Consider the following 13,564-nt stretch of genomic DNA (forward strand, 5'->3'; position numbering starts at 1 on the left):
AGAACTCCTAATGTGAGTCCAAGGAGAACCCGTGTTTCTTCTTCAGTGGACCTTCCAAGGGAACAGCCAGGACCAATCTAGAGAGTACAAGAAAGACACCACAAAAGAAGGTGCTTGCAAAATCAAATTCAGGCAGAAAAATGGCCTTGCCTCAACAGTCATGGTCAAGTGCCTGATTGAGAGAGATCTGGGGAGAGTGTCTTCTCCAACCCTTCATCCAGAGATAAGCCTCAGGCCCCTTGTTCCCCCTTGCAGGCATATGATTCTCTGTTGGAAATGATTTACCTTCTACTGTTCTCCAAGGAGCAATGCTTTTAATTCCCTTAGGCCGTGTCATAGTGTCAGGGGAGCAACCTGCTTCAGGGTAAGGACTCTACATGACCACTGGAGATAATATGCTTGAGTCTGAAAACAGGCAATGGGATCTTGTTCTTAGAGTCTGCTCACAGCAAGTTCAGACAGAACATGGCAGCTTACCAGTATGATTTATATTATACAGTGGTTTTTGTCATCTGGGACACAATTATCCTTTAAAGACTAATAGCGTTAATACGTGTGTGTGTGTGTGTGTGTGTGTGTGTGTGTGTGTATGAGTGTGCTTGATTTACAAAGGTAAATACTGTGCACGTGATTTTTTTAGTGGAAACTATTGAGTATGTAACTTTTAATGGAAAATATTTTGTGTGTATAACATTCTGGTGGCATGTCATAAGAATATACCACCTAACTTGTTACTTTTCATTAGGATACTCTTTTACAGTAATAAATACTTTCCTATATTCCTATGGGGTGTGTCAGCATAATTAAACCATCTTGGGAAATCTGGTTTATTACAGAGTGGTATGAAGAAATTCTAAAAGTCTCCTGGCAGAGAACTGTCCTTAAGCATTTTGTTAATTAGAAGATAATGTTCAATAAAAAGGGATATTCGAAGAAATCACTTACTTTCTCAGACTTTAAATACAAAAGCCAAGCTGAGGTCCTGGTTTATTAGAGATCTCTAGTCTGCTATTATCTAAGAGCCTTCTAATGTGGAACTACGTTTTCTTTAATGAACAGAACAAGCTTCTGAGAGTGGGAATCAAATTAAAACACAAGCATGAGGCACCTTGTGTTTTTGTCTCTGCATTTTCCAATGCCACAGCTGCCTGAAAGTTTGTATATTCCATCTAATGGAGTACAAGTAATGACTTCTAATGTGCAAGCATGAGTTAGCATGTTATATATAGGCTTGAAATTTCATGGAAAATACTCTTGGTGGGAACTTACCCTCAGATGTTCCTGCCTTTAGAAACCCAGGGCACAGCCAACAAAGCATGGCATTTCTGAATTCCTTCACTATTGCCCACATGCTCCTTCCTTTCGTAGGGCTCCACTGGCTTATTGCTGCTAATCACAGTTGGTTGTACGAACACAGAGAAACTTTATTCTTAAGTTTGTCCAAGGACTGAACATTGACCATATCTCTTCCACTACATCATGCTGTGTTTTGATTTTAATTATTGAGTTGGTTATACTGTGTATTCTCCCGGTGTGTGTGTGTGTGTGTGTGTGTGTGTGTGTGTGTGTGTGTGTGCGTGTGTGATATCCTTTTGCTGTTAAAGGGTACCAATACCAGGACCACTCGGGTTTTTTTTTCCTGTCAATCCTCCCCACTGAAAACATATGATATGCACTTAGGTCTGTGGCACCCAACTGGTTGAATACATGTGGTCATCTATATGGAAGAGATTACTATATTAGTTTATCAGTGAGTGACTTGTCTTTTTTCATTTCACAAGGGAAACCTCTGTGGCACAGAGAAGTATCGATCTGTGACTTAGTCACATACTTCAAAATTGGTAGCAACTAAATTTTTCTCAGTGTCGACTGTATTTCTTCCTATTCCTTTTTTAACATTTATGGTAATGGTAATATTAAAGTGTCTAGCATGGTTGAGCTGACGGTTATCTTTAGTGATGCTGTCAAGAACACACGGCTTCTTTCCTGAACCCTATGACCAAACAGCCTATTCTACGTAAGAGTCATTGCTTTATGTACTGATTCTAATGAGTTTTGACTCCTCATGTGTAATGTTCATATATGCACTTGTGCTGTCATTTAGATATTAATAATGAGATAAAATTACTTTCCTCAGAGACTGATGCAGAAGTTTACTACAACCAAACATTCAGAGTATACTAGATACTCTAGGCCTGAAACATACCGAGCACGTGGCAAATTTTGCCATTGCCTACACTGATAATTAGATCTTGAATTATGGGAAGTGTGAGATTAGCACCTAGTAGATTCTGTGAGAGCCTGACGTACCAGGAATCTTTCTCTGCCCACCCCTCAAGTTCTCAGCTGGATGGATCAAAGTAACCCTTTCTATGGCCTGGCTGCCAAAAACCAGTCTGAAGTTTTTCATGGAGAATTCAGCTTGACATGTAGTTTTCTACAGACTATTTGTAGTGCCTCTCGTGTCCCTTTCACTTTCAAACAACACATCTGTTGTAAGTGTGTGTGTGTGCATGCATGTGCTCACATGTGTGTGCACATCCTTTTTATTTTTACAGTAGATGAAGACACTTGCTCATTCACAGCGTCTATCTATGTAGTCCTAGGGCTGTTTTCCTCAGGCATGACATGACCATCAGCCATCATAAAGAAACATTATTAGAATGGCCTATGGTAATTATTTTGAGATCCTTAATGATCCCTTGTAGAAGGGTGGGGGAGTCATCAGCACCTCACCTGAGATCATAGCTATTGTTCCCTTGTACCTCTCAGTTGCACATGACATGGAGCATCTAGAATGTCTAAGAGATGGAAGGCTGACTGGGTTAGGACTGCTCTATTGAGGAGCTTCATGAATTGCCACTGCTGCGTGCGGTAGAGCGTTTCACTACTGTAGCTGTCTTTTAGCTCCTGGAAGTAACTTCACTTTTAGCTTGTGTCAGATGACAAATTTATTGGTTCACCAAGCTGGACTCTAATGGAATACTTTCTTTGGTCTGTTGTTCCCCTCGCTTGGGTGATCAGACATGCAACACTGCCCATCACCATATGTGATAATGTAGAAGTCATCTGTACCATATGTCCCACCCTACTCTCAGTGTTTATTAACTGGCATCCCGGGAAGCCACCTATAGTCAGTCACCACAGATTATAAAGCTTCTTCGTCTTCTCTTGTAGTGTCTCTTCCCATCCTTCTGTACTTTCTTTTTCCCCCCCATCTTTATTAAATTTGATATTTCTTATTTACATTTCAAATGTTATTCCCTTTCCCGGTTTCCAGGCCAACATCCCTTCTGTACTTTCTATTCTACACTTTTCCATTCTCATTTCACTAAGATGCTTGAACTTGAATCCCGTAGAAGTTAGTATGTATTCGCAATGTGAGAAATAATTGTGGGCACATTTTGACTCTAGGCTGCGTACTGAAACACTGCATTCAGGAAAAAGACAAAGACAAAAAACAAAAACAAAAACAAACAAAAACCCCACAAAACAAAGCAACACAAAACAAGACACATTAGTCTCTTCCAAGACTCACCAATGCTAATAAACTGTCCACATTGGCACGTTGGCTATTTAACACCAAATTTGAACAATTATGCTAAGGAAGATTTAATCCAGAGACTCTCTTTTAATGATGGAGGTGCAATGACCTCAGTGAGGTTTTCATTTTCAGTCACTCCAATGTTTATAATCCTTAGTTTCTGTGTTTTACTTATAACTGTAGGCTAATGCTTAGGGAAGCCTTTTTTGCCTCAACAGTGGAATTTACCCTAGGTAATAATTCAGATATTCTATTGGGTTTTGTTTAACTAAATCCTTATTAAGTTTGTATTTTATAAGGAGCAAAAATACTTATATTTCAATCTTCAAAAAGTTATACATAGAGTACAATAACAATGAGATAGTCCATCTTTGCTCATATGAAATAGCTTATTTTCTAGAGAATAAGTTACTATGTTTATGTACCCTCATACAAGTTTACATGATCTTAATTTTGAATTTATTTGAATTTCTCTGGCTGCATGCCTATTTTTTTAAAGGCTATATTTTATAATGTTTTAATATCAAGGTAAATTTGCCATTCATTAATCTGCATTTTCCCCTTTCGTAAAATGTATAAAAAATGTTAAAATTACCAGGTTGTGTTCAATGTTGAGCTTCGTCAGTTAGTAGTAGAGCCTGCCTTTCCACTAACAACAGCTGCTTTCTACAGACTTCATTCAGTTGATGTTTCCTACCCATCATTCTTCTGGGTGCCTCTTTCTAGTTATGTGGTTCATAATTCAATGACTGTTTTCATTACGGTTTAAAATGGTTAAAAAGGAAAAGTAATATTTATTTTTAATTTTGGTAAACTAGTTTATGAAATTCTTTTAATTTACCTTGTTTTTTTTTTCTTAGCTTAATGTCTCTACCTTTGAGCTATGTACACTTATTTCATTGAGTCCTTCCAGGATCATGCTGAAGGCTATAATTTAAATAAATATGTTTTACCAAGTCAACTGAAGGTCTCATGCGTGCAAGGCAAACACTTCACTACTAAACCATATCCCCAGACCTATGGGTTTTTTTTTTTAATTTAATCTGAGAATTAGTACTGATCTTTTCAGTTTTCAGCTTTTTTTGTTCATCTTATTTCCTTCAAATAATACTCTATGATCATCCATTTTTACTTCATACTTGATCGTTGAAAAGGGAAAGCAAACTCTAAGCACAGGATCAAGGCTCATTGACCTGCTTCTCTGGAGGGTGAACCATCATTTTGTTAACCTTGGATAGGCAATATCTAGTGTTAGGAATTTTAAAAGAAGCCTCACATTACTGTTGTAATGCAAGCTGATCATATGATGTTCCTTTGAACTTTGAACTTTGAACTTTGACTCTCAAGCTATAGCAGTGAAACATTTTTTTCAGTCCCTATAACCTGAGCCTGAAGCTTGGCATCTCTGTCCTTGTCCTCACTGTCCTAACAACGTGCCCTTGGGTTTAGACTTACTCATTGTTACTTATTCCACCTACTCAAATTATCCCGCCACTTTCTTTTTTGTTAGTGTTTGTATTATTCCATGGGCATTTTAGAGATGTCATTCTTAGTGTAGATCCAGTTTGGGGTAAAAATCTGACTATGTCAGGTATCACAGCCCATGTCCAGGTTTTCTTCCTAGGTATGTGAGCAGAGTACAGTAGAGGCATGAAGCACAAGGCACCGATGGATGAGACAGAGGAGGAGGACAGAGCAAATCCTCTCAGTCAGGCTCTGGAGATTCACATACAGGGTCTCAGATAGCAAGATGAGGTATGGACAGAGCTGAGAAGCTAAAGGCAGGGTTTATAAAGCACTCAGTGTTAACTGGAGACAAAGAATGTGAAATGGAGACCACAGGAGGCAATTTTGACTTTTAAACTTTATTTTATATTTAGTCTTGATTTCCCTGTGTTACTTTTCTTTTAAAAGGAGAAATACATCTCCGTTTGTCCTTTTTACCTTCTTGTTCATTTTAGGCAGAAATATAAAATATGTGTCTCCATTCTGAGACAGACAGACATAAAGTTAGACATTTATATAAGATTTATTTTCCAAAAATATCGGAAGTAGTTGGCAAATTTATTTAGCATGAAAAGAAAATATCTAGTATCACCTTTAGTAATGACATGAAAATATTGTAGTTTTTCAAGGGTGATGAAATTGTGACATTCCGCTAAATAACAAACTACATTTACCATGATGCTCCCATAAGTTAGGTCATTTTGTTGCAGCATCCTAATAATTTTAGTTGGGTATCTACACACTTTAAGCTTATAGAACAATATAAACCTGAATTTATATTCTCTTGATTTGATTGTTTTTCCAAGTAAAAATGATTGGGATCTCTGCAAGCTTTGGGAATGCTGAAAAATATTCTAAAGTTGAGACATTTTCATATTCTGTTTTATCTTTACCTTTGGTTTATAAACAAAAGATGAAGTCATTGCACTACAGCTTATGCTCACCTTGCCTTTTAAATAGTCTTTCTGAGGTATTGACACAGAGAGGTCTGTGTGTTAGTGCTTTGATCTTCAGATTCTCCCAAGACTCCAGGGGGGAAAGTTTGATTTTGAACACACACACACACACACACACACACACACACACACACACACCCATAATTAAATACAAAAATGAATAAGTAAACTTTCATGGCACTATCTATTTCATAATTAGTAGCACACATAATAATTTGAATCTGAGTCATATGTATTTAGAAATAATATGTATGATATATATTTTAGTAAACTACAGCATTAATAGTGACATTCATGTTTATTATCCAGAACTGTGTTAAACGTGATGATAACTCAGAGTACTGAGATCCTGGAACTAAGTTAATGCTTTCTGAATAGTCTACGCGTGTCGTTAGTGATGTCATCTTGATTCACAGAAATATCCCATGAAATTCTAGTAACCGTGTATCAGGTGATAAGTATATCCACATTTTTCTTTGAAGATAAATCTATTAGATATTAACATAGTCTTTCTTTGAAAAGGATATTAGATAGTATTTTGGTTTGAATAAAAATATCTTTCCTATCTTATGTTTTCAAGTACTTGGTTTTCAGTTAGTGTTCTTATTTGGGAGGTTAGGAACCTTTAGAAAAGTGTAGTCTTGTTGAAGGAAACATGCCACTATGGAAGGACTTTAAGGGTTTATAGCCTTTCTGCTTCCTTTGTGTGGTTAAAAATATAATCTCACAGCTTCCTGATCTCACCTGCCACCATACATTCTGTGCTATCCTGAACTATTCATCTGAAACCATTAGCTAAAATAAACTTTCACTTACATAATTTGGTTTTGATCATGGCGTTTTGTTACCATAATATAACAGTAATAATGGACACAGGAAAATATGCAACTGATATTCAAAAAGCATATGCATAATTTAATGAGATGTTTTGTTGCCCCAGGCTTATAGTAGTCTCTTGATGGGCTAGAAGGAAAAACATCAGCAATAGGAAAATGTTATTGTTTATGACTATACAATTTTAGAAGGATATTTACTAGATTGGTGGATTTTATTTTAGCTATGTACACAGGGGTTAAGTGTACTTATTACACTTTAATGAGTTAAAGCTTAAATACCCCCTGAAAAAATTAGTATACTCTTCTGTTGCATGTATATTCCTACTTAATTACCCATCAGAAAAGGCTTGACAAGGACTCTACCTGTCTTAGACAAGGACACAGGTGGTGTCTGTGTGAGCTGTAGCTTAAACGCAGAATAGGAATGTGTTCCAGCCTCCAGTTATATATTCTTGGTCTACATTTAATAGGCAAAGCATCACATATGTACCATATTCTTAGAGCTCTCTGATGCTTGGTTTATAGCCCCAGTCACCTTGTGGCATCCATGAAGACACACATCAACTCTCCTTTCAGGCCAGACACAGTCACCTGATAATAAAGTGTGTGGCAAATTTGGGGTTAAATCTGCATGTAAATGTAGACAGTGGAGGCTAAGTAAGTGTTTGAAAAGCAAGCAGAGTACAAACACTGAAGTGCTGGAAAGGAAATCATGCCAGGTCCACTGAACAGCCTTTTGCTCTCATTAACTCATTGACAGTTTACAGACTGCTGATAATATAAAGAAAATTAAATACCCGGAGTGAGAAGGCTCTCTGCAAAGACCTCTCAGAAGATTCTTCTGAGCTTTGTATTTAATTTCTAGGGTTTTTTGAACTGTTGTGCCATTAATTAAAGAGAAAAAAGCCAGTTGAAATGCATCATGATAAAAGCCACTTGAAGTTCATTTTTATGTCAGATCCAACACTGAAAAATGTCTTGTCTTTCCCAGTAGTGCTGAAGCATAAAGCATACAGAATGTTATGACCTTCTCTATTAGGCTGAGATAACCAGATGCAAACGTGTGGAAACTATGAAATGGCTGGGGGCATTTTCTAATAGCAGAAGTATGATTGACAGTGATTCTGATTTAAGAAGTGCGTGGTTAGCATCCCTCAGAGTTAGGTGCAGGGACTTAAATAAATAAGCTCACCTTCTCAGTCAGTTAAGATGATCTCTGGATGGGTCATTAACTCCTGCCTTGCTCAAGCCGCATATCTTACCACGTCCTTTTGTATGTAGATCTGCATAAGGCTATACCTGTAGTGTCTCCACATGGGCCCAAGTACCACACTGCTGTAAATGCAGTTCTGGCTACCAAGAAAGACTTTAACTATAACTGTTGTCCTCCCCTAATCATACTTTCCCCAAAATTCAGATAAGGAAAATTTTAAAGGGGTTCAAGTATTTACACTAATGAGGGCCCAGAGATTGGTCAGCAGTTAAGACCTTTGGCTGTTCTTTTAGAGGGCATGCCTTCTTTTCCCAGTGCCCACATGGCAGCTCAAAACATCTATAACTCTAGTTCCAGGGGATCTGATGCCCTTTTGTAGCCTCTGTGGCATACACATAGTATACAGATATACATTTATGCAAAAATGCTTACATACATAAAATAACAAATAATATATCAGAAATTAAGCAAGTGAAATGCAGCTAGGAAAAATGAAGTATGCTTGACTTGACATGTCATTATTTTGATGAGTACTGGCTCTACTGTAGTGCAATAGACTGTGCATCTTTCCTATATACTAAACTATTTTCAAATGTAGATATTATTTCAGAGCAACAGTTATTATATCACATCTTATGGCTTAGGGTGGTATAGTTGAGTGGTTAAAAAAAGTATCTAGCATTTTGGAGGTCTCAGGTTTTATCTGAAGATTTAAAAACTAAAACAAGAAAAATATACAACTATTGTCCTATGAAGAAGCTTTATCCAATGAAGGACTTCTACTAAGTGCAAAGAAAATGGGCCAATCTTTACACATTTTCAGAAGGAGGAGCTTGCCCTGCTCTGGGAATAGGGAAAAGCTCTCGGTTCCATTTAATTGTGAAATTATGATTAGAAATAAGTCATCAGTACACTGGACAATGCTGACTGAGAAGATACGAAGACCTTAGACTCATTCTATTGCTGGGCTCCTAGAGTACCTACCTGTTCTCAGCTATTTCCATGTTTTAGAGCTCACAGATATTACTGTATACTGGGCATGCTCAGAACAGAGGCAGAAAGTTTCTAGAGTCAGTACCAATGAGAATATTGACCACATGTGTTCCAAATCACCCAGTTGGCCAGACAATTTAACCTTGTTTATTGCCCAAGAGTGCCTTGCAGCTGAGAAGAGTCAGCAAACGGAATATTATAGAACCTCAGAAAAACATTCTTAACTTTAAAGATTTAGGCAGACGTTTTACAAATTAACACATGGAGATTAGCAACATCTCTTAAGTTATTAACTTTAAAATTGATCCATATAATTCCTTCATACGATAATTATGTAAGTTGAAGAATCCTTATAATGTCACGCATTTTATCACCACTGTATGTCAATATGTCGACGAACTGTTCTTGGCAGCTCTGACATTTTTCCTTTAAACCAAATAAACTTTGACTAATCATCATAGATTATTTTTGTCTGTAGGTTTTATTAAAATAAAATTGTATAGCATGTACAAATATTTTATGGGTAGCTTCTTTTCCACAACCCTACATTAACGATGTGATTAGTAGTCCTATTATTTCATGTTGTCATGATTTTGTTTCCTCCACCAATATTGACAAATATTGAAATGAACATCACTGGTACAGGCATGAAGAGCCATCTATGTAATGCAGGTATGAAGGAATCCAAATACTTCCACAGGGCATTTGTATATTGTTCTTTTACTGATGCTGCTTTTGATTTATTTAGATAAAACTCACATACATCAGAAACTATAATCTCAAGTATGATAATTATACAATTATGTGATTGTTTTTCAATATTTAATCCCAGAGTACTTTGATCACATTTAAAACATACTGCATCCTTTAGACTTTCTTTTGCCACTCCCTTCCCTAGCCATCAGCAACCATGAATCTAATTTTGTCTCCATAGATTTGTCTTTCAATATACATGGGACCATATAAACAGAGAAGTTCCTAGAAATAGTGTTACATAATAAACTTCTTATTTCTAGTTTATATTTGGTCAAATGCTGTGTTTTGTCTATTTGGATGGTATATGGTATTTGTTTCCTACTAATGCAGTATGCAAAGATTAATTTTAGTATATTAAACAAACTTTCCTTTCCTTGGGTTTATTTTACCTTCCTCACATCTAATATATCCTAATAGATATTACAGCTATTATCTTATCTATTATTATATATCTTTATTACATATTATATCTAGTGCATATTAGCATGTATTACTGGATTTGACTTCCTTTTTATTGTAGGTAAGAATGGTTCTAATTTTTATTAATTTTATTTATTTATTCATTTTACATCTCAATATCAGCCTCCCTTTTCCAAGTACCACCTCACATAGAACCTTACCCCCCATTTCTTCCTCCCCTTCTCCTTTGAGAAGAGGAAGTCCCCTTCTTGGTATCACTAATCCTCTCCCCCTGCCATATACACATCAAGTCTCTGCAAGACTAGGTGCATCTTTTCTCACTGAGGGTCATTTAGGGGAACAGGATCCACAGGCAAGCAGGCAACAAATTCAGGGACAGCTCCTGCTACTGTTGTTAGGGGTCTCTGATTTCCTTATACATGTGGTTTCTGACTTACAAGGTTCTAAGCATAGTTTTTCATCTCTATGATGGTAGGAAAGAAATGTACATTAATTATAAACTGTATTTTGAATTTTCATCTCTTCCAAGGCTGTAATGTGCAATAATAATATTTCCACTGTGCTCAACTGGAGGCTAATTTGAGTCCTAAGAATGTTTACGGTAAATCAATTGGAGCTTTAAAGTGCATTCATTCATTCATTCAGCATTTAAAAAATAGTAATGCTGTTTCCCTTCTTTTTGTCTGCAGCAGGATCTACTTACAATAGTGTGGAACTTGATAAATAGCTCAGGATAGCTTTGGACTCATGGCTGTCTTGCTTTTACCTCCAAAGTTGTAGAATTACATAAATATGTAAACACAGCTAGCAATAAGAACATTTTTTTATTTATAATATTTCATTTTATGTTAACTTTATTGGGATATAACCTTATTGTTAGTTGATAAGAATGTATATTTTGTAAGAATTTATACATCTGTAGTTCTAATAAATTGCAAAGTTTTCTTTCCTTCTCATGTCTTTGATTTCATTACCAGGATGTTATGATTCTTTTGCAATTAATTTAGGGTTGTACTTGTCTCTTTTTTGCTTGAAACAGCCTGAGAAGGATTGATGTTAGTCTTCAAACATTTGCTAGAACTCACTACTGAAATTGTCTCATTCTTGGTTAAATTGTGGACCATTTAAAAAGTTCTTGTTTAACCTACTTCATTGTGCAACTGGTGAAGTTTGTTCTCCCTCATTTGCACATATTCAATGGCTTGTTTATTCTTAGGTACTTGCTTATCACATTGATCAGCATAACCTTCTGTGCTTCTACATCTTAACAGAAATGTATTTGGCTATTTTAATCATGTGAATCTTCTTTTGTTCTTGGCCAGAGTATCTAAAAGTTTGGAGTTATGTTTTTTTTTCTAAAATCTTAAGCTGTGACTTTAAAAGTTTTCGTTATTGTTTTGTCTTTTCTATTTTATCTATTTCTTTAGTTTGTGTTTTATTATTCTTCATGATCTAGGTTTACTTTTGTCCCATTTCTTTGGTGTTTCAGATCAAGATAGGTAATATATTTTTTACTGAGCCATTTAGGTAAAAGGAACTATAATTCTCCCTAATATTCTTTGAGTTATAATAAAATATTTGAGGTTGTAAGGTGCTTATAAGATATTGCATTTCCCAAGTGCTAGGATCAAGTAAATAGACTCCCTGGATTTTCCACTTCACTCTTCCCTTTCCCACTAATGATCTCTAATTCCTTACATAGATTCCAAAGCCAAGATTTCATTATTGCTGACACCTTTATCATTGCTATTTCCATCAAAAACTACTCATTCCACTTCAAAGAGGCCTTTATGTTTAAAGGGACTTGGGTACCAGGCTATTCATTTCCTTCTTATGGACACTGTCCCTAAGCAGGAGAGCTTCAGTTACAGATTCTCTTCCTTTTCTCTGGTGTATGGGCTCTTCTGTCCTTGTCTGACTCTGCAGCACCACGTCTATTTTTTATCTCTAAATCAAAATATAGCTGTACATATCTCCTCCACCTCTCAGGAACCACTTTCTGCACCTAGTCTTCATCTGTTACAAAGTCCTGAGCTTCAGCAAGATGAGAGCTTATTTATCACAGTGGATTTTCCTTCTTTTTGGATGCATGCTTGTCACTGGTAAATTTTACCTGGATATGTCCTGCATTTGAGACAACCGTTCAATGTTTCATGGGCTAAGACTTTTCTGAATAGTTTTAGTTAAGGAGTTGATTTCTTTTTAATTATAAAATTTTTAGAGTCACAAAAAATTACCCAAAACAAGACAAAAACAAACAAACAAAACAACAAAGCCCAGGTTGGCTTCAACTCTGATAATGAATTTAAAATAACATGCTTGCAATTATAGAAAACACACATAAAATATAATAATGACTATGTATGTGTATATATAGTATATGCTTATGAATCTGTATATATACAGATTATATATACATTATATATACTATATGTATATATATATATATATATATATATATATAATGGTTTTCTAGAGTTAGTAACAAAATATAGAGGGATACTTGAAACTTGAATTTTCTTTCAACCTTTGCTTATTTGCACGGGAAAAGCAAACATGTATCCAGAAGGGCATGAAGTAAACTTAATTGCATACTTTTGAGTGAAAGAAGCTATAACATACTTGCTCCAAGTGTTTCTTCAGCTGTGGGACATACTGACATAGGTAAAGTAAAATGACACAAGAACACTAGTACTCCTGAGGTTTGGCAGGGATAATAGAAAGAGGCTCATTAGATTTTAAATGGGTGAAGTTAGTCTTCATGGTCCTATAAAGGGTGGACACCTGATGTGATACATTATAAAATAAAACTACAGACCAAAGCACTACCTGTCATAAATGCTGGACTTGGTGTTTGGGACAGTTACACAGCAAGTTTGTCATGCTGGTGCCTGCTGCTCCCAATGAGAACACTATAGCAAGGAGGATAAAAGATATGGAAACTTAAGATGACATTTGTAATTGAGTCAGTTAACTTTTATCTATATTTCATATACTCAATAAAAGTTTATATAAATTGCTATAGTTAAATTGAAGTATAAAATCTTCAACTGAAAGTCCTGAATTTAAGGATTAGTCCACTATTTACAATAGTTTCTTTGTGGGAATATTTCTATGATAGTCATTTTTTAGGTACATATCTAAATATGAAACTCAGTATTAGACCCATGTATGTTCACAGACATGCACACATATACATATGCACATGCACATGCACACGCACACGCACATACACACACACACACCAGCTCATGAGTGTGCTGGGTGCTGGGTTCCTGGGTTGCTATTGGGAGAGAGAAGAAACAGTTTTGCACTCTACGATCTTAGGTTTCCTGCTAGA

The 13,564-nt window shown here is 36.0% G+C and overlaps 1 protein-coding gene across 1 annotated transcript in view; it reads left to right on the top strand.

Moving 5' to 3' along the window:
- Abca13 (ATP binding cassette subfamily A member 13) overlaps window positions 1-13,564 on the top strand; it is a 564,237-nt gene that overhangs the window by 485,514 nt on the left and 65,159 nt on the right. The window lies entirely within an intron of this gene.

Source organism: Rattus rattus, chromosome 11 (assembly GCF_011064425.1).
Source record: "Rattus rattus isolate New Zealand chromosome 11, Rrattus_CSIRO_v1, whole genome shotgun sequence".
NCBI lineage: Eukaryota > Metazoa > Chordata > Mammalia > Rodentia > Muridae > Rattus > Rattus rattus.